This window comes from Pinus tabuliformis, chromosome X (genome assembly GCF_031772625.1).
Source record: "Pinus tabuliformis cultivar Carrire ecotype Pingquan chromosome X, CPIR1, whole genome shotgun sequence".
In the NCBI taxonomy this organism is placed as follows: Eukaryota; Viridiplantae; Streptophyta; class Pinopsida; order Pinales; family Pinaceae; genus Pinus; species Pinus tabuliformis.
In genome coordinates, this window is record NC_142308.1 from 540311753 (window position 1) to 540333122 (window position 21370).

Sequence of the window (21370 nt, forward strand, 5' to 3'; positions counted from 1 at the left end):
AAAAACATAAATTTGTATACATTGTATAAAACTAGTTGGCTATGACTAGCTGGGTTTCATTATGTTACATGATGAACCTGCTTTAGTACTCTACCTTACATTGTTTCTTATGTATTCCTTTACCATTTCACCAAATAATTTGTGGCAACAGTTACCTGTAACTAATTGGACTTTGGAATTCTCTCCATGGTGTTTGGAAAGACATAATGGAAATCTAGGCATCTATATAGAACGTGTGCACGAGTTTAATGTGGACATTGACTAGATTTTTCAACCCAAACATGTTCTGTTAATTATATTAACTTAATAGCCTTGGTTCCATTGGTCCAATCCTTTGGGATTTTGGGGTCTTTGATTATGGTCAAACCTTATTGACTGTTACATATGGATATGGTTTAGTGCCAATTGTGAATTCTATAAGTACTTATTTCTCTAGGCTAAATAGAGATCTAATTTATGCACTGTTATGAATATTAGTAAGGCAAGATCCCAAAAGTTGACGAGGAAGGGCATGGTATTGGCATGAGAGATAAAATATTGTGTGTGTGTGTGTGTGTGTGTTTGTGTGAATGGGTAATCATAATCAAATTGAAAGAATACGAAAAGGATCACATAATGATCATATAAAAATATTTACAAAATATCATAGTAGTTGTTCATAATTTTCCCATATTTTCAATAAACCAAAGAGTTCTGAAACTTTCTTTTACCTTATGTTACTTAAATAATAACTCAGGTTGGCACTCCTAGAGTCATTTATACATAAATTTGAAGAATGTGAACAAGGAAGAGAGGACCAAAACCTAATAACCTTTGCACTATAAAAAAGGAATGTTGATACTTTGCTACCGAGAAAGATCAAGGTTGATGTTGAATGTTGACATTGGATCTAGAACAAATAAACATGTGTTGTTAAAGAAGAAAACTTGGAGAGCTGAAGTAGAAGGCTATGAGTCACTTGGGCACCTATAACCTTCAAATTTGAAGTTGGTTTAAAAAAAACTCAAGCTATGAGACGAACCTTAAAGTGCATGATACAAAACATCTATTAACCATTATGGAGATCTAGTAACTAATGAGAAAATTGCTTGAATGATGGAGTCAATTAATGTTGAAGTTGTTATTGGAAAACTCTGGCAGTGTTATCATGTTCAAGACACAAATTTTGAATGCTAACCTTCTCCTTTTCTAAGAACAGAGGGGGCTCATGTAATTGATATCATGGTCACCCTCAAGTTTTCATGTAAAATGTTTAAATATTGAATGCTCTAAAAACCTTTAGACCTAGCTTATTAAGAAGGTTGTGCTAATGAAGTTTGTAGGCCTCCCACTTATTGTTGGAACTAAAAAATAAAATACATCTAATTTATTCTCTCACCTTAGGCTGTAAGAGAATCTAATCCACTAGATCTAATCTGGGATTTTGACCTTTGCAACCTAGAAAAATGAAAATGAATGTTGAATTATCATTGTTGAGGAAGGTAGAATGATATATTAATTGATAATATTATGGGAATAAGGTTACTTTATTATATTTGAGGAGCTCTGTATGACCGATGCAGTTTCCATGGAGGCCTCGGGGGCCATAACACTGGGGATTGATTGTTATTGAACCCACTCTGTGTTGCCATGATACATTCACCCCCATCAAGCCTGGTTTACCCCACTGACGTGGTTATTGTTTCGAGTTTTTACCGTGAATCTCACATGGTAACATAGCTCCCGGTTTGCTGCCTCCTCGACATTTGTTGCTTCTCCTGACCGTAACTATTGATTCCGATGGATTTGGATGACATTGTAGATTACGAGGCAGACCCCAACCCCGACCAGGTCATCTGAGCACATTACCAACCTGGAATGGGCTCTGGTCCCTTCGCTGCCAAAAACCGACCACTGACAACTGCCTAGCCTGTTCTGTTTTTCCCGAGATCCTCTAATAAACACCCTCCGCCCTCCATCCACATTGAAGATTTGCTTGGGTTATACTATCCACCACTCTCTCCAGCAACCTTAAATCTGTTGGGCACCTGCCTTCAACCCTCCCCTACTTTTGATGCCCCCCTGGTACACCCTCCACAGACCTCTCTGCCCTCGTATGCACCCTCGACCTCATGCATCACTCCGACCGGTCCCCCTCCCCACTCTAGCCCCGCTTCCTCCAGTGCAACCCTAGCTCCCAGAAGTACAAACCCTAACTCCCCTATTCGATCAGGGTGCTTCAGTTCCCCTATCCCTAATCCTATATCCACCCCATCCACTCCCCAACCCGTCACCAAGGGTTGCAAGGTTTTGCTCAAGGAACATCCGATGGCCTACCACTCAAACAAACCCAAGAAGGGAAGGTGCCTTAAAGCCATGGACAGAGACATCAACCTTACCCTTGGCGAGGACATTCCGATGGGAGAAGTTGCAGACATGGCAAAGAAGGTTTTGGTCGGACGTGTAAGAGGCAGAAACTACACAGTGGAGCGTCTCCGCCTCTGGACCTCGGAGATTTGGGGCTCCCTTCTAAAAGAACTTCCCATCATCAGAGTCTTGGCTCGTGGTTGGTTTGCCCTTAGGTTTCACAGGGAAGAGTACACGGATTGGATCCTCTCACGTTTCTGGCACATTGAGCTTGCACCAGTACTGCTAAAGAGATGGGATCCCTTATTCGACCCAGAGCGCGAACAGATGGGTGCAAGGCTAATCTGGGTTCGATTTCCGGGCCTCCCAATGCAATTTTGGACCCCTCCTGTGTTCAAGCAAATAGGAGATGCCCTGGGGACATATCTAGAACATGACCAGTCTTTTGAAAAATCTGGAATTATGACAATGGCGAGAATCCTTGTTCATCTAGATACCAAGGAGGGGCTGGAGGAGAAAATTACCCTACACTGGAGGCATTTCTCACGTCGTCAAAACCTGGACTATGAAGGAGTGCCCTTCCGTTGCCGAAGATGCCACAAGGTCGGGCATCTGTACAAGGATTTTCCTTTACTCTCTACTTCTACACAGGAGACTACAAGGGGTGTGAAACACCGACTGACTGAAGATCTGAATGTGGACGAGCAGCCCTTAGGACAGGATCACTCTAAGGATGCGGATGGAGTCACTGCACAACAAACCAGTACTCCAAGGATACCATCTACATCCCCTCCACTGACTCGATCCCGGTCCATGGTCAAAGTTGCTCCTACATCGGGGAGCATAATGAAAATGCGGATAAGCTTTCGAAAGAGGCAACGCATCATCCTCGAGGAGAATGTTTGATCACTGAACATACACCGGAAAGAGTCTACCAGTTTTTTCACAGGCCATACATAGACCAAGAATTTCGACGGGCGGACAACCCCTAAGATTTTCAGCACTTTTGTCTATTTAATACAGTTATTCCAATATTGTAATTAGATTTTTTGAGCTTCTGAACAGTTATCACCTACTGGTGATTTTTTGGGTTTGTAATATCATAGATGTACAGCACACCCTACTGGGTCTACTTAGTATTTTTTTGGAACTATTATCAGCTAACTAAGGTCATAGTTATTGCATATGCCTTCAGGCATCTACAACATGTAATTTTCAACAGATAATGGAAATTACGATATTTTTCCCCGGGAAAAAAAGGATACTTTATTATATCTATAAATATAAGTATAGGATGTATTTTAATTTCTATGTATATGTATGTATAAGGATTTTAGAAGACAAAAAAAGAAATAAATAAAAATTACAACATTTTTTGATGATTGTTATAATGGATTCTGGTTACCAAAGGAACTATGGACACGACTTTTTTCTGCTACCCAAACTGAGGCAATTGAAGAGTTTTCAAGGGTTGGGCTTAAGAAACTAGTGAGGGTTGAAGTCAGAGTAGAAGCAAAATCTAAGATTCGATATGCCACTATGACTAATATGTCTTGCTTGAGGACACTTGAATGGATTCACATTGAGGACAATGGCATGAACCCAAATCATCTCACTATTGAAAAATGGTAGTGAGAAATTGATTCCTTGATTTGTGCCTTAATTCAAGGAGTCAAATTCGAGTTCCTTCTTGTGCATGCTCGAGTTCCTAAAAATTAGGAGATTCCCTAAAAATTAGGATGAGTTCCTATAATTTAGGAATCATTACCTAAAAAAAGGATGAGTAAGGATGCAGTTAACTGATGTGTTGAAATTGAAAGTTGAGTTCTTGATTTTCTAGTGTGATTTAATTGAGGAAAAACACAAGTGATTGATTTTCAAGTGCTTGAATTGAAATAGGACAAGTTGCATGAGAATTTAAATCATGCTAAGTCAATCAATCACAAAAGCATTCCTTAATTAGAAATTCACTAAATTTAGCCATTTGTATTGCTATAAAGAAGAAATGAAGGAACAATTTTATTCACTCTTGTATGCACCAGTTTTGTGCGTAAGCTTGTAAGTGAGTGTGACAAGAAGAAGGCTTGTGCGAGTTGGTAGAAGGAAATTTTCCATTGGCTCATGCGCTATAATTTAGGAGATAAAGGATCAACTCTTGTGCAATGAATTAGAGACTTGGTTCCTTATGTTTGCGCTAGGAATTCAGAGCAAATAAAGAGCAAGGGAATAGGGCAACGTGATCAAAATTGTTGCAAGGGTTACATGCTTAGGATAAACAAGGAGAAGGGTGTATTCTCAAAGTGAAACAATTGTATTTGTAAGAGATCAATTACTAAATTTCTATCCATAAATAAGCAGAGGATTTTCCCAATTGGGTACCCTATAAAAATTATGTCTTGAATTGTATTTGTTTTTTTTCCTATTCTGCTGCAAAATTGAAGTAGAGAAATTTTTTGTTTTAGTGAAAAGAAACTAGTTTTCAGTTTCAGATTTTTCACTATAGCAGATCATAATTTCATGGATTTTCTACATGGTATCATAGCGTGTATCAAAATAAATACTAGCACAAAGTGATTGGCACATCCAAGTGCAACGCATCATAAGGAGACATCTGAAATAGGTGCAGACTCTTGGAGCTTAGCGAAGAAGAGAAGGTGACTTGGTTTAGGTTAGTTTCTTGTCACTGTTTGGGCATATTCAAGACGAGGCTAGAAGGGGCAATTTTGGGCAGTTTTGTGCCCAGTTGGTGGTTGGTTTTCTCATGTAAACAGGTCTGATCTATTATGTGTGTGCCTTAGTTCAGGTCTAGTCTTGTAGGGACATTTTTTAGGGCTAGAAAGACATTACAGGTGGTTGTAAAAGGGCAAAAATATCAGCAAGTAAATGAGATTTTCTAGAAGAGGAAGTCATAGTGTTTGTGAGGAAATTTGCACTAAGAACAAGGTTGTAGCGGTAGCTATCGGTAGCCTTACCCAGTGCCGAGATTCATAGAAGGAAAGCACAGGCCGAGCAGGAGTAGAACAACTAGAGGTAGGTTGATTGGTGTTTCAAGTTAACTTAGTTGCTAGGTGGATAAGGTCTTTTTGGACAATTGGTGTGGGAAACTTATATACAGGTGGGAAGTCTGTGAAGGGTTGTCATAAGTAGATCAAGTTTAGCTCTTGTGAAGGACTATGAGACTGGTAGGAGAGGCAGAATTATTGAGCCCTAAGTACAACCTCTTGTCAAGGATTACAGGTTGTTAGTGGGCAGGTTTTAGAGAGCTCTCGGGGGAAGCAGGATGGCTTACCAAGGGTTGAGAGTAGATCATTGTTTAGAGGGAGCATAGAAATTTGTTTCATGGAAAGGGAGGATCATGATAGTGTTGGAAGATAATGGGGTGGAAGAGTACGTCAAGTAGACGATAGTGCCACCTCAAGACCCCCAAAAATTGGCCCAACACAATAAGAATGATGTCAAGGCAAGGAGGATCATTCTAGAAGGGGTAAAAGATCATATAGTGCCTCGTATCCATAAGAAGTAGAGAAAATTTGAGATGTACGATACAATATTGAAGTTGTATCAAAGTATCAGTGATACCAGGAAGCTTTCTCTTAAGGAGAAGTTGAGGAGTATCCAGATGAGCAAGGATAAGCCCATCGTCCCATATTTGTCAAGGTTCACTCAAGTATAAGATGAACTAGGTGGGTTGGGCGTGGTTATATTTGATCATGATCTTGTGAGTTTTGGCTTACTTGGACTTCACAAGTCGTGGAAAGGGTTCCAGGATGTTTTTAGTGGGAGAGAGAAATTCCCAAATTTGGAAAGGTTTTGGACTGATTGCATACAGGAAGAGATCTGGAGAGGAACCATAGAAGGGAGATCAGTTAATACATAGTACGAGGATAATTGTGCTATGGCAGGCAAGAGTAGCAAGGCCAAGGGAAAGAAGGGCCAAGGAGAATTTGATTCCAGTCAGAAGGGAAAGAAGGAGGATCTAAGTAAGATCAAGTGCTTCCATTGCCATGAGTTTGGAAACTATGCCGCTAAGTGTCCTAATTAGAAGAAGAAGGAGTCCAGTAAGAATCGTGTTGTTGCATCAGCGGAGGTAGATGAAATTTCTGCCCAGTTCGAGAAATATTTATCATTGATTTCCTGCATGGCAAGGTCAACAGATAGAAGTATATGGTATATTGATTCAAGAACATCCTTCCACATAAAAGAGAACAAGAAGAGTTTCAACCACCTAAAGGAGAAGGACATGCAGTTTCAGAATGAGCTAGAAGATGATGGTCAATATGCAGCTAGAGGAGTTGGTACTATCAATTTTCAAGGGGAGTCAGGTAATCCTCTTCATCTTAGAGATGTTCTCTATGTTCCAGGATTGAGGCAGAATCTTGTTTCGGTAGCTAACCTTGAGGACGGGGGTTATAATGTCATCTTTAGAAGACGTAAGGCTTACCTCCAACACTTAGCTTCTGGATGTAAGAAGCAGATAAGTGTGAGTTTGAATAATCTCTACAAGTTGTAGGTAGAGATAGGTTCTCCAACACTTAGCTTCTGGATGTAAGAAGCAGATAAGTGTGAGTTTGAATAATCTCTACAAGTTGTAGGTAGAGATAGGTGTAGCCTTGAGTAGCAAGGCAGGGAGTACTCAGAGTAGAGAAGTGGTGATTGAGCAAGAGCATGATAGAGCTCTCAAGATGGAGCCTCATCCAGTATCTCAGTTTCAGTCTAAGCTAGTTTGCAGTTAGGCTAACCAATAGGAAGATGATGAGGAGGACCGTATCCTAGGGTGAGTGGATTCATCCACTCAGTCAAAGACTTCCAATATAGAGAGAGTTCGATGCAAGTGGGCATAGGATTTTTTTAAGGGATACCAGAAGAGAGTTGAATCTCCCAGCATCGAGAAGCATACACAGAGGTACATAAGGTACATTGAACTTATGACTAAAGCGGTGGAATCACAGATTATGGTGGGAAAGAATAGCCCTTCAAATCAAGTTCCGCAGAAGAAAGCAAGGGAGTTTTCTAGTTCAAGGGGAGAAACTGCAACAGAGAAGAACATGGTAGTGTTAGAGACAAATCCAGGTGGACGAGGTTCTTCCAGGAATCCCTTCATCGCTAAGAGGGAGCGTTGAAAATAGTAGCAAGAAATTTATTCCTTGATTTGTGACTTAATTCAAGGAGTAAAATTCAAGTTCCTTCTTGTGCATGCTCAAGTTCTTAAAAATGAGGAGATTCCTTATAAATTAGGACGAGTTCCTATAATTTAGGAATCAGTGCCTAAAAAATAGGAAGAGTTAGGATGTACTTAACTGATGTGTTGAAATTAAAAGTTGAGTTCTTGATTTTCTAGTGTGAGTTAATTGAGGAAAAACACAAGTGATTGATTTTCAAGTGGTTGACTTCATATAGGACGAGTTGCGTGAGAATTTTACTCATGCTAACTCAATCAATCACAAAATCATTCCTTAATTAAAAATTCACTAATTTTATCCATCTGAATTGCTATAAATAAGGAACGAAGGCGCAATTGTATTCACTCTTGTATGCACTAGTTTTATGTTTAAGCTTGTAAGTGAGCATGACAAGAAGAAGGCTTGTGCGAGTTGGTAGAGGGAAATTTTCCCTTGGCTCATGTGCTAGAATTTAGGAACTAAATGATTAGCTCTTGCTCAAGGAATTAGGGACTTGGTTCCTTGGGTTTGCACTACAAATTTGGAGCAGAGGAAGAGCAAGGGAAGAGGCCAGTGTGACCAATGTTCTTGCAAGGGTTTCATGCTTACGATAAGCATGGAGAAGGGTGTATTCTCCAAGTGAAACAATTGTATTTGTAAGAGATCAATTGATCAGTTTCTATCAATAAACAAGAAGAGGGTTTCCCAGTTGGGTTCCCTATAAAAAAATCGTGTGAATTGTATTTATTTATGTTCCTATTACGTTGCAAAATTGAAATAGAGAAATTATGTATCTTAGTGAAAAGAAACTAGTTTTTCAATTTTCATATTGTTCACTATAGTAGATCATAATTTTGTGGATTGTATACACTCACCATTTAAGGACTGTCTTGAAGCATTAACTTGGTACTGTAATGAAACCTTGGGGCCTAATTCAGCCTAGGCCTAAGACAAGCTTCTGAAAATAATTTGGCCTTGGTTAGGGTTGTCTTGAGGTCACATTTGGAGACCCTTTGGTGCCTAGCAAATGCTAATATTTGAAGCAGACCCCTTAGTGCCTGACCACATGTTCTAGTTTTTGGAGCCAACTGTGATAAAATTATTAAAGAATAATTGAGGATCACATAAGTCTTGTGTTGTGGACAAAATTGGTGAAGGAGGTTGTAGACATAGAAGAGGTCGAGTACCTCTATTCTGTGAATAAAAGGAAGTACAATTTTATGAATATCAAGTCAAGGATGAACCTTGTATGGATCGTTGTATGAAGAGCAAGGAACAAAGTTGACATTTGAGACACAAACTAGATCTTATTTGATGTTTTTTCTAATTCAAATTTGAACTTCTGTTTGGGCCACAGTAGTCTTCTGGAGACCACATCTTGAGGCATCAAGTTTTGATCTGAGGAACAAGTTGTTGAGATATCGTCATTATTGTCATTGGTGGCCCCCTTGAATCTGGCTGCTTGAACTTACCTCTAGTGAGATTGCCACCTAGAGCCAACATTATGCATGGAACCATAACACTCCTCACATGCCAAACAAAAGTATTGTCAAGCAAACTCAAGGAACTTTGTAACATGTTTTCAATGCAACTTTGTACAAGGAATTAATGAGACATTATTGAAATAGAAAAGTTGACTTTGAATACAACTATTATAGATGCACTATAATCATATTTTATCTAAGTTTTTGTAGCAGAGACCAACACATCATTTGGAATTTATTGATGCCATTGAATAAAAAAATTCGGATTGTGATAGTAGATGGCTAACAAAGATTAAACCATGACAATGCCACTATTCATATTCCTATGCACTCACTCTCAATGTTGATGAATGCATAAACACAAGGAACCTCAATTACTTTGATCAAGACTCATAAAAGAAAAGGATACTTCGCCATACACAACCAAATAGTTGGGTTTTAAACAACAAGTAGTAGGGCCAACACAAGGAGTGACTCCACCGTAGGTGGAGACTCGTAACAAATTGAAAGAAGAACAAATAAGTTGCAGTTAGGCAAATGAGAGTTAATTTAGACTAGAAAATAACATAATTGAAATTGTGGATTCATTATCGTTGATCATTATTGTGAATATTTGACTAATGGATAGCCATTGTTGAACACTTCGAATATTTGGTATATCAACATAATTGCAGAATTGAAATATTGATTTCTTGTGAGATCTATTGTTGTGGTAATTTTGCTTACAATTGCAGGAATATTGTGGAAGTTGTTAGAGCTAATTATACTAGTGAAACATTGGCAGAATAAATCCACTATGTAGCCCTAACCCATTATGATTGACTATATTGTTGTTGGACATCCTATTTAGTGTTCATAGAAAAGATACACATTGTTATATATGATTGAAATAATATGCTTTGTCGTTGATTTATTAGAACCCTAGACAAACAAGAACCTCATGATGAAACAATTACCTTAGGATATTACATATACCATGTGCCCAAATATCATGAAGTACCCCCAAACATGGCGTAAACACTTTCAAAGTAGCTATAAAAGCTAACATGATTGCTTGAAAGAGTCAAAGCTCTCAGCTAAGACAAAAGCATAATGGCAACCAAAATCACAGTCGCACTAAGAGCTAAGGTGATTAAAATCAGTGAATAACCTATACACTAAAGTTGAGTCAGGTTTCCTTTGAGAACAATAATTAGTGAGTGGGGTTATCTTCAATGGTTCACTTCTTTAAGAGGCAGAGTCACGAAGTGAGTTGCAAGCTATAACTCAATGCCAAATGGAGGATTAATGTATTAGGATGTCGCAGTAGCACTCAACAACTGGTCTCTAGCATCACTCACATGTCACCACTTACCAAAATGAAGCGTGGGTTGGCCATGGGAAGTAGGACTAGTTGTCTGTAGTGTTGCAAATATATTCTATTTCTCACCAGTTTTTCAAGTAGTTGATTTCTTCAATATTTTCAGATCTTCATGTCTAAGGTTTTTCGTTTCCAATATTTCCCTACAATTTCTATCATCTAATATTTCCAATGAAGTTTATTTTCGGTCCCTCTTTGATTTATTCCACGAAACGATATTTGCAACAATGGCCAACTCAGTTGTGAGGGAAGGAGAGCATGAGTTTTGTCACAAGCTATATCATGTCAATCATCCAATGACAAACCTACTGGTGATGAGGTGTGTGCAAATTCAGACTAGTCTAGCCAAGTGCCAATGGAAAGGAAACTATGATATAGTGGGTTCTCCAGGAGGGAGAAAGACGTAGGTGGCAGGACTCGGGGTTTATGTTGGTAAGTTTAACTTAGATAGTAGGGTTTCATTGCTTGTTTTAATTTGTTTTCCAATAAACAATGAAAATAATGAACCCTTATGAAATCATGGAATTTATGTTGGAGTTCATGTTCAATTTGGTTCAAGGGATTTAATTCAGTAATTTTGTTCATCAAATCGAAACAAATTTCAAGATTCGTTTGAAATGCAATGAATTTTGAATCTCATCAATGGAGTTCATGAGAAGTTGTTGCTTAGGTAATAGTGTTGCATGCATAAACGACCTGCTTATCATAACTCATTTGAAATTGTAGGATTCCATGATTTTTCTCATTTGGGCATAATGATCATAATCTATGACAAAGGCAGATCTTATGGAGTCCTATCTCCTTCAAGAGACTGTTATGAATAAATAATCTAAATAATAATAATAATGATAACAATAATTAATTAAATGATGATTATTATATTGAGGAGGCATGTCTGGAAGGACATGACTATTCATGAAGGGGCACCTGCGTATATATAAGCGGACCCTCATTTGTAATCATATGTCATATCACTTGTATTCAAACATTATTATATAAATATATTAGTCATCCATGATGGACATTCTTATATTCCAGATATTCTGAATATTTCGTTGTGTATCAAACTTTATTCGTAACATTGGTATCAGAGTCTCATTCTCTGATCTTAACGATTGGCCAAACTTTTTCCATACTCGAAAATTTTGGAGTTTCTCCAATTACTCGATAGTCGGTTCAACTTAGGCCTTTAGCCGCCAGAAATTGAAATTGACTTTTGGTCTATATATATATATATATAAGAGTCGTCTACCAAGGCAGAGGAATTGCCCGGACAGCCAAAAGTAGCCGGAATCCGGCAAAAAATTTTCAAAAAATCTTGTAGAAGTAGTGTTTGAATCGTGTTTTTGATGGTGGAAATGGATTCATCGCCATAAAAAAGGTTTAGAACACCTAAAATTTTGAAGTTAAATTACAAAAACCTTTGCCAGATTTTCTCTAAATATAATCGGAATTTCCATAACTTTCCGGGCAATTCCTTTGGCTAGTTAAACTACGGCAAAAAAAAAATCAACCCAAGGGAAAAAAAAAAGAAAAAGAAAAAAACACCTCCGCATTGTACCATTCGCAACAATTTTCCAAATTTGCCAAGTTCAGAGAGTCGTTAGCCAACCAGTGTATCATTGTGATACACTCGATATAGCTACAATTGGATCCATTGCCCGCAGAAGAAGTCACCAAGAACACAAAGTTTATAAGTCCGCTACCATATCACAATTCGTATAGCGCAATCTTCTCCAACAAAATAAAACCATCATCCATGCATGTAATTGATAAGTATACATTGCCAAACGTCGAGATTTCATCAGACGAATAGTTGCGCAGCCGGTACGAAAGCAACAAGTCATATATGTGATCCTAGTAAATCTATCAATCCGTTCAAATGGTTTATATAAATGAAGAGTGCACTGTACCAACCGTACTATCATATCATCCATTATACAAGTAAATTGTTGAAATTACGTACAATTTGTTCTATTCATTTCAGGTGGGGCTCGTTTGTATAGCCACCCCTTTTCATAACAATTTATGTGACTTTTAAAGGGGTAATTAAAATGGGGATAATGAAATTACTAGAATATAAAAGGGTATTTTATTAAAATTTGCTCAGAATATATAAATTTTTTATAAAGGAAAAAATAGAAGAAGAATATAAATTGAAAAATTAAAAAGTGAGAATGTTACTTGAAAGCATATATATTTATATAGGCATAAAGAGAAAAAAATTAAATATATGTAAGTGGAATTATTAGAGGTATTAGAAAATTGCAGGAAATAATTTTAATTCAAAAATTTTAGAAGGGTTATTAAAAAAAAAAATTCAAAAAAAAGAGAGAAGTCAAGGGAAAACAAAAAGATGCAGTCCATAGGAAATCTTGGTTTCTTTTCTAAGTGTTCTTTTTATTCAGAGGGATATCCTAATTGTCACGAATCATTTAGAAATAAAAATGGAATGCTGCAAGTGTCACAAAACTTTTTACTTTAGTTGAATATCAAGGTGACATACAAAAACAGTCCTCGGAATAAGATATGAAGTTTTGTGAAGGAATAAAACAACTAATGGCAACACTTGAGCAACAAAATGAAGAGTTTAATAAAAAACTTGTGGCTCAAGAATCAAAGATAATAGAATCCAACTCGCAAGTTGAACACCCAACACTACTCCTACAAGACGATGTAGTCCAGTGTACCGAGAAACTACAGTTGGAAGATCAAAAGAATTTACATATTAAAAATTTAGAAGACAAAATGGCCAAACTTCAACAAAACAAGGAAGCATCACAACAGAAGTATAAAGATTTGAGGATATGCATTACAAGGAAATAATAGAAAATGACAAAAAATTTGCGCCTCAAAATTCACAATGAAAAATTATTTGCACAAGTTGAGAAGGTTAAGGTCACAAAGAAAGAACTCAATAAGCACTTATAAGAACATGAAAATGAAAAATTACGCGTAAAGAACCTTAATCAAAAGTTGTTAGAACAAATCAAAAGTTTAAAAGATGAGGAGGGACACTAAGAATAAAGTCAACAATCCAGAAAGCAATGAACTTTCACGTATCATGAATCACAATCAAAAGCTACTCACGTAAATCAAGAAATGTAAAAATGATAAGAAATTGTTGGAGAATCAATTAGAACTTATAACAAAAATGAGGTCTTCAAAAGAAACTGCCCAAGTTGAATAAAATGGAACAAACATTGATTCAGATAATACCATGGTTCAGAACGATCCCCAACAATTGAAGTAAAAACATATTCAAATGTTGCAATTCAAATGAATATCTGGTGATTAACCTAACAACTTTTGTACTTGAAGAAAATCATATACATCAAGTAAATCCAGAAATCACCACAAAGAGGATAAGGGGAAATCTGATCACAAGAACTCTTATTCTACAACCAAATTATAAAAGCAGACATCTCAACCAATTTGCAAATCCAAATTACTCAAAGCATAAACAAGTGACTTATATTCCAAAGAATATCAATGTCACCACAATCAAATGTCATGATAACAATTTATCCCAACTATATAGTAATTACAAAGTTCCACAGAAGATTGATTTAGGATGGTTGAATCCCTTCTCAGTTCAACAAATTTATTTATCACTCAGAGGATCCCATCATCTTGTATCATTGAAGATGACAACTCAAATAAATCTGAGAAATGCGAATAGATTACAAAGACAGAAATATATAACATGTCTTGTCAGCAATAAGCTTTGAGGAATTTAATGAAAAGGAAGACAATGTTATGAATATAATATATAAATAATATAAATAATAATCGTAATCACAATAATGATTAATATATTAGAGAGGAATGCCTCTAAGGACATGACCATTCATGAAGGGGAACCTGCCTAGGTATATAAGCGGGCCCTCATTTGTAATCATATATCATATCACATGTATTCAAACATTCTTATATAAATATATTATTCGTCCCATGATGGACATTTTTGCATTCCAGATATTCTGAAAATCCCACAACATATACGAGCTTTGTTCATAACAGAGATAAGATACCTAAAAAATATCAAATTTTAATTGGTCTTAGTACCCAACTACTCAGTCCAATATCTTTTTGGATGTACTTGCATTGCCTCTCATAGTTCCACAAACAAACCAAAGGCATCCACCCAACAACATGACGCCTCTTCCGAGCTTTTGTCTCTTCTAGGGGAATTAATAGTTTTCCTTGCGTCTTAAGTTCTTTCACACTCCATGCCATGGTCTATTATATTTGTTTCTATAGTAATTGCATCTGTCTATAAAGCATATTTCATATTACTTGTTTGTATTTTTACTCTTTCATGTTCAATATTTATGGACTTTGTTTAGGCATTCATTTATTAGTGTATTTTGATAGTATATTTTCATCTCCTAAATATTTGATTATAACTCTTCTTCTAGTTTCTCCAAAGATTGATATGTTGAAGATCCAATTGCAACATGCAAAGAAATGTCTAGTTTGTTTTTAATGGAAAACATTAATGCACGTGCATCCTCTGTTAGGACAATGTCCAAAAGCATTTCGCCTCACATTCACTTTCTACATAAGACATATAAATGATTTTGAAAGATATCATTTTCAATTATGTCAAGTAATGCCTTGTGTTGAGTAAAATAAGTACATAAAGCTACATCTAGATCCAAATCAACTTTTGATATCCAGATGTTAATTTTTAGGGTTGAACTGTTCTCTTTTGTAGATAATTGCATTTTATCAACATTATTACATTCATCCCATATCATCCTATCATCATTGGAAACTATGTAGAGAGAACAATATCATTAATAATGAAGCGGAATAATAAGGAACAATATATGAAAACATGCACGGATGGAGACACTAGGATTTAAGTCAGAGACTAGGGAAAAATTCCACGAAGGGGGGAAACTGATAAATCAATTATTATTCTTCTACTAGATATTCATGATTGTTCCACTGAGATACAAAGTACAATGAGAATGAGAGACAATATTCACATTATGCCTCCTACAGCCAACCCAAGCTAGTTCACAAATTCATTTGTGAATTGAACAATCTGATCTCTAGAGAACTGCTACCATATTATGTCATCATTACAATCATCATGAATCATCATTGACATCATATAATAGCAAGGTCATTATCAAATGTTTCATAACAAGATCACTATCATAAAACATATACATCACTGTCATATACATATATAAGTAGATCACATTCTAGCATCAAGGTTATTGTTGAGGTCATATAGATCATTGTCTTAATGTCACTGCCATGTATCATGATCAATCATCATGAATAATATTGGTATTCATCATTGCATAAGAGTTAGGTTATCATTGTAGAGAACTCTGCCATAATACCATTACCACTGCCCTAATTTCATGAGGGTTTCTAGATTTCACTGTAATGTCAAATCCGAGCATCTTTGATATACATAATAAATTCGGAAGGGGATGCCACAATATTATTGTACAATCCATGCCATAGAAACATATTGATGTGATTCATACCACACAGGAACATTATGTGCTTCTAATTTCAAGTCCCCACAGAGTATAGCAAGCAGAGGACACTCCATATTGCAGATACCACATAGTTATAATACATCGGGCCATAGAAAACAAAGATATATGTAGATAATAGTAACATGCCACTCAAAAATGTTGCAAGCCACGGAAATATGTTTACAATCAATACAAATGATGAGCCACATAATACTTGATTCGACCACTGAAAGAAGATATGAGTCATTCATTGGACGAGCCATTTAATGCGATCTACACAAAAGTAAACGAGCCATGAATATCAAACCTCTAAAAATATTGATGTCGATGTGTATTATAACAAGCCTCAGAAAGTTATGTGATCCAATGTGAAATGTAGCGAGCCAGAGAAAAATATGTCCCATATATGTGTGATACATGTCATTGAGCGAGGCATTGTACGATGTAATAATACAACCCATATAATGAAATACGAGCCACTGAGATAGCATACAAGATGCAAAAGTAAGTAATGCAAGTCATAATGTTTAGTGAGCCACATGGAATGAGTCACAGAGTATTCTCACAACGCACACTACTTTATTTACATGTTTGTGCCACCAAGATGATTTTACGTAGAAAATCTAAATATGGCAACAGAGAATATAAATATTACCAATATATCAGCTACAGAGTACGTATGATACCTTCACTAGCAACATGACACTGTATAGAGTATCACAAAGTAAATATAGTGAGCCGTGTTATATTAAATCAGGCCATTGATGGGAGCCAAATATTAATGTGAGCTCCACTGCACTAACCAAATGTGAGCTTCAAAAAGGTATGCAAACCATTCACTTATGATGTATGAATTCCTTGTTTTGGAGATGGAAGATTGATCATATATAATTTTTCCTCAAGATCAAATGGGTGCCAAACTGACTTGATAATTTTTTAGGGAAACAATCAATTCAAATTTAGTTCAAGAATAATTTTCTATTTGCCTTGATTTACCATATTAAATAATAAGAGTGACCAACACATTAATATTAATATGACTATTATAAATTCTCTTTTTGGTCACAATGGGCTTCATTTGGGGCTATAGGGAAATTTGTCCCATAACTGCCCAAATTTCAACACTCACGCTCATCTAGGGAGGAATTTCCATCTACATCATAAGACTTATCTTGGATGAACATGTATGTTGCATCATATCTCATCTCGTCTCATCTCATCTCTTCTTGTCTCTTCTTGTCTCATAGAAGAAGAAGAATCCATAATTGATAGTGGGGGAGATTAATTAGATCCTCTAACCCTATTGGTCTCTAGGTCAAATTCCATGACCTTCATTTTAGCTACATCAACAAGATATCAATCTCAACATCTCTCGGCATAGCTTGATTCCTTTGATCATCAACTGAACAATGATATCTTAATCTAAAGAAGAAGAATCATCATAGGGTAGCTCCGACATCCACCCTATATCCATGAACGATAGGAGAGATCAATCTGCCACCCTATATTCAATCGACAATAAGTAAAGTAGGACTTACAGTGAAAGGTAAGGATCGCAAGCTCTCCTTTTATTAGACAATAGGTAGGATACTACTTACTATGAAACTTAAGGATCACAATTATCCTATTGTCCGTTGATCTTCCCAGCTTGACCCTCAAGAGTAAAGTGGCAAAACACCTGCATCCCCTCACTTGCGCAAGATACTACTTACCATAAATGGTAAGGATCACAATTATCCAAAGTCTTCTCACCCATTGGTTAGATGGGTGGAAATCCAAACTATCCCATCTTGTGGGTAGGATGCATACTTGGGTATACTCTGTCAAGTCCTAGACTTGATGATAGGAGAGGATACCCAACATGTCATAAATGACAAGGATCACACGTACCCTAGAGTGGCAATATTTAGGATATTACTTATCAAGAGAGGTAAGGATTGTATGCATCCTATTTTCCAGAGTCCCCTCAACCCTAGGAGCTCTATGACTCAATTTTTCTCCCTGGGAGCTCAAACACAGAGGAAGAGCATAGCTCAGTGCCCTCGATCAGTCGGGACCCTTACCTAGTAGGGTCATATCCATCAGTATAAGCTTCTTTCTGATGACCAAGAACCTCCCTTTCGGAAAAGACTTGGTAACAATATTTGTTATCTATTCATTTGTTGAAGTCTCAATCCCTGAATTTCACAATAAATTAATGTTGGAGCCTCAATGCTCCCTCTGCAACATATCTTGTATATAGTGTTATCTCATCTTAAAATGCTTGGGCCAGTCATGAAAACACGAGGTTATTTGAAAGTCGGATCCCATTCTTAATATCGCAATATATCTTAGTCATGTTCAACACATGCTCAAACGACTCTCCAATGAGCTTTCTCAATCACACTGCCTCCCAGCTAGCCATGCTAGCAACAATTTACTCTTCCTCATACTCAAATCAACAGACTTTTGTTTTTGGTACATTCAGTAGATCGTGGCAATCCCCATGCTACAAAAACACCCAAATGTTTTTTTCATGTTACTAACATTTTCAGCCTTAGTCAACATTTGTATATCCATGAAATCTCCAATATATGTGACCAGGCTCTGTCAGGTACATGGCACATGTTGCAAAGTAAGGATTCGACCATCAAATATGAATCTAAAGAGGAGTCTCTCTCAGCTGCTTCAGTGTAATACCTAATCTTTGTCAACGTACTTCCCTTAACAGGGAGGTCCTCATCCCCCCTTTGTTATACTGCTAATCTCAAAATGTTAATCATATGAGCTTAGAGGTCAACTCCCTCTAGCACTAAACACTAGTATGATCTGATCCTATAAAAAATAACATGTTAGCATATAAAATCAAATATCAAAGACATGCCTTCAAACATGAAGAAAGGTTGGAGTCTGTATTAGATGAGCATCAATCCAGGAATGCCAATTCCATAGGGATTTCTTGAGTCCACGGGTAACTTTCTTCCGTCTGTAATCATGCATCGCATCTCATGTGCCTCAAAGTCTTGAGGTGGCTTCAAGTATGCTACTTTCTTAAATATCACGGAGGAAGCCATCTTCACATATATCTCATAATATTGCATCTGGAAACAGGTGCTAGCATATAATCACAGTCCTCTCTCTTTAAGAGTATCTTCTTTATCACTATTGAGCTTCATATCGCAGAAGCATGTGATACTTTTGCATCTTGTCATTTTAAATGGTCCTTGTATGAAGGACAAAGTTCTCATCATCTCATCAAATTGTTGCATTCAACCTGACAATCTACTCCCTCTAATTAGGAAGCCTCTTCAGTGATATATATCAACCTGGGATCCTTCCTTCAAGGTCTGGGCTCTTGTTCATTTATTAAGTACCACTCTAATCAAGGGATGGCTCTTCATTCTTCTAAATCTTGATATAGAGGAGTTGGTCCTCACTTCATCAGATATATCTATTGACCCATAACAAGAGCAAGAAAAATAATGTCAAAGAACACAAACATAATGAAAGTGTACCCGATCATGTGGCAAGATTGTCTTCCTTTTCTTAAATAAGAGAGTGGCTTCATTATTATCCTGCACCAGATCTCTCTTGGAGCTTACTCTTCCTACATCTTGATGATCCTTAAGAAGGATCTACTTTCCTTGATTACATCCTCATATTCCAAGAAGTTATAAACATTCAAATACTCATGCAAGAAGAATAAACAATAGCTAAACCTAAACAAGAGAAAACCAAAAAATGACACAAGTCTTGAAAGTACTCATCTTTAACAAGGATTGAAGGAATTTATCAGCTCCCTTTTGATCCTGCCTCCATGAGTCACCACAGTCCATCAAGCATATCTTAATGTTGTCTGGAGAAGAAATGCACCATCCTAAACACCACTTGTATCCTTAATTTCCTTCATCAACAGCGTAATTATCGATAACCATAGGATCTTTCCTCATACCCTCATCTAAGGTTTCTCTAAATCTAACATGGGAACTTGAATAATTGAATGTCCTTTTACAAATCATATCATATCATGAACAATTATGAACCATACCATGCCCATTCCATATCCAGGCCACTCTTATGGTTTCTCCAAACCCTAACTTTTATTTGCAAAAAAGTTTCCCTAGTGTTTCCTTCATTCCCTAACATTCTTTTAGGTCTCTAACATCTTCATCCCTTTAATTTTACTTGCTCAAGAACTCCATCATAGGTGTCTTCACGGGGGTGATCTTTAATTGCATTTCTTCAGCCCAACTTTGATACCATGTTAATTTTTAGGGTTGGATTGTTCTTTGTTGTAGATAATTGCATTTGATCAACATTATTACATTCATCCCATATCATCCTATCATCATTGGAAACTATGTAGAGAGAAAAATATCATTAACAATGCAGCGGAATAATAAGGAACACTAGACGAGAACATGCACAAATGGAGACACCAGGATTTAGGTCAGAGACCAAGGCAAAACCCCACGAAGGGGGAAAGCCCATAAATCAATTCTTCTTCTTCTATTAGATATTCATAAATGTTCAGCTGAGATAAAAAGTACAATGAGAATGAGAGACAAATGATTCACATTAGGTCTCCTAGGGCAAACCCAAGTCAGTTCACAACTTCATTTGTGAATTGAACAATCTAATCTCTAGAGACTTGTTGCCATATGGTGTCATCATTACAGTGATCTTGAATCATCATTGACATCATATAATAGCAAAGTCACTGTCACGTGTTTCATAACAAGATCATTATTGCAGAACATACACATTATTGTCATATATATATTGCATTCCAGCGTCAAGGTCATTATTGAGGTCATATAGAAAATTGTCCTAATGTCACTTCCATGTATCAGGATCAACCATCATGAATAATATTGTTCATAATTGCATGAGAGTTAGATTATCACGGTAGAGCACTCTGCCATAATATCATTACCACTACCCTACTTTCCTTAGGGTTTTTAGATCTCATTGTAATGTCAAATTCGAGCATCTCTGATATACATAAGGGGTTTAAAAGAGGGTGCCACAAGGTTATTGTACAAGACATGCCATAAAAACATATTGATGTGAGTCCACACAGGAACATTGTGTGTTACTGATTTCAAGTCATCTCACAAAGTATAGTGCGCAAACCAAACTCCATATTTCAGATAACAAAGATATAATATATCAATCCATATAAAACATAGATATATGTAGATCATATTAACATGCCACTCATAAATGTTGCAAGCCGCATAACTATGTTTATAATCAATACAAAGGATGAGCCACAAAATACTTGATTTGAGCCATTGAAAGCATATACGAGCCATTCAATGTGATCTATAAAAAAATCAACGAGTCATGAATATCGAACCTCTGAAAATAGTGTTGTCATTGTGTATTATAGTGTGCCTCAGATAGTTATGCAATCCAATGTGAAATGTAGTGAGCCAGAGAAAAATACGTCCTAGAGATGTGTGATACATGTCATTGAGTGAGGCACTATGCGATGTAATAATCTAACCCATATAATGAAAACACACCACT

General features: G+C 36.7%; 1 protein-coding gene across 3 annotated transcripts in view; it reads right to left on the reverse strand.

Moving 5' to 3' along the window:
- The window catches only part of LOC149141121 (DHBP synthase RibB-like alpha/beta domain-containing protein), a 512557-nt gene that overhangs the window by 24049 nt on the left and 467138 nt on the right, over positions 1–21370 (reverse strand). Inside the window, exon 10 of one of the 3 annotated variants that reach the window (XM_089448207.1) lies at positions 16111–16129. The exons of the other annotated variants lie outside the window; for them this stretch is intronic. The gene's annotated coding sequence lies outside the window, so the exon portion shown is untranslated. Of the gene's footprint in view, positions 1–16110; positions 16130–21370 lie in introns of those variants that run through there. 3 annotated transcript variants of the gene reach the window in all.